The sequence below is a fragment of the Limulus polyphemus genome, unplaced genomic scaffold (genome assembly GCF_000517525.1).
Source record: "Limulus polyphemus unplaced genomic scaffold, Limulus_polyphemus-2.1.2 Scaffold7028, whole genome shotgun sequence".
NCBI classification, from domain to species: Eukaryota; Metazoa; Arthropoda; class Merostomata; order Xiphosura; family Limulidae; genus Limulus; species Limulus polyphemus.
The window spans coordinates 42666-44559 of NW_013672638.1; positions in this window are offsets into that span (position 1 = coordinate 42666).

Genomic DNA, 1894 nt, shown 5'->3' on the forward strand with positions numbered 1-1894 from the left:
ATGTAGCATGTGTATCAACCGTAAAGGCAGTATATGTAGCATGTGTATCAACCGTAAAGACAGTATATGTAGCATGTGTATCAACCGTAAAGGCAGTATATGTAGCATGTGTATCAACCGTAATGACAGTATATATAGCATGTGTATCAACCGTAAAGGCAGTATATGTAGCATGTGTATTAACAGTAAAGGCAGTATATGTAGCATGAGTATAAACTGTAAAGACAGTATATGTAGTATGTGTATCAACCGTAAAGGCAGTATATGTAGCATGAGTATAAACTGTAAAGACAGTATATGTAGCATGTGTATCAACCGTAAAGGCAGTATATGTAGCATGTGTATCAACCGTAAAGGCAGTATATGTAGCATGAGTATAAACTTGAAAGACAATATATGTAGCATGAGTATAAACTGTAAAGACAGTATATGTAACATGAGTATAAACCGTAAAGACAATATATGTAGCATGAGTATAAATCGTAAAGACAGTATATATAACATGTGTATATACTGTAAAGACAGTATATATAACATGTGTATATACTGTAAAGACAGTATATGTAATATGTGTGCAATATGTAAAGATAGTACATATATGTGTATCAAGTGCAAATACAGTACATGTAATATGTCTATAAGATGTAGAGACAGTACATGTAAGATGTCTATAAGGTGTAAAGACAGTCCGTATAATATGTGTATAAGGTGTAAATACAGTACATTTAACATGTCTATAAGGTGTAAAGTCAGTACATCTAACATGTATATAAGGTGTAAAGACAGTACATGTAACATGTATATAAGGTGTAAAGACAGTATATGTAACATGTCTATAAGATGTAAAGACAGTACATGTAACATGTCTATAAGATGTAAAGACAGTACATGTAACATGTCTATAAGATGTAAAGACAGTACATGTAACATGTCTTAAGATGTAAAGACAGTACATATAACATGTCTATAAGGTGTAAAGACAGTACATGTAAGATGTCTATAAGGTGTAAAGACAGCACATGTAACATGTCTATAAGGTGTAAAGACAGTACATGTAACATGTCTATAAGATGTAAAAACAGTACATGTAACATGTCTATAAGGTGTACAGACAGTACATGTAACATGTCTATAAGGTGTAAAGACATTTTATGTAATATGTCTATAAGATGTAGAGACAGTACATGTAACATGTATATAAGGTGTAAAGACAGTACATGTAACATGTATATAAGGTGTAAAGACAGTACATGTAACATGTCTATAAGGTGTAAAGACAGTACATGTAACATGTCTATAAGGTGGTGTAAAGACAGTACATGTAACATGTCTCTAAGGTGTAAAGACAGTACATATAACATGTTACATGTACTGTCTTTACACCCTATAGATACATGTAACATGTCTATAAGGTGTAAAGACAGTACATGTAACATGTATATAAGGTGTAAAGACAGTACATGTAACATGTCTCAGGTGTAAAGACAGTACATATAACATGTCTATAGGGTGTAAAGACAGTACATGTAACATGTCTATAAGGTGTAAAGACAGTACATGTAATATGTCTATAAGATGTAGAGACAGTACATGTAACATGTCTAAGGTGTAAAGACAGTACATGTAACATGTATATAAGGTGTAAAGACAGTACATGTAACATGTCTAAGGTGTAAAGACAGTACATATAACATGTCTATAGGGTGTAAAGACAGTACATGTAACATGTCTATAAGGTGTAAAGACAGTACATGTAATATGTCTATAATGTGTACAGACAGTACGTGTAACATGTCTATAAGGTGTAAAGACAGTACATGTAACATGTCTATAAGGTGTAAAGACAGTACATGTAATATGTCTATAAGATGTAGAGACAGTACATGTAATATGT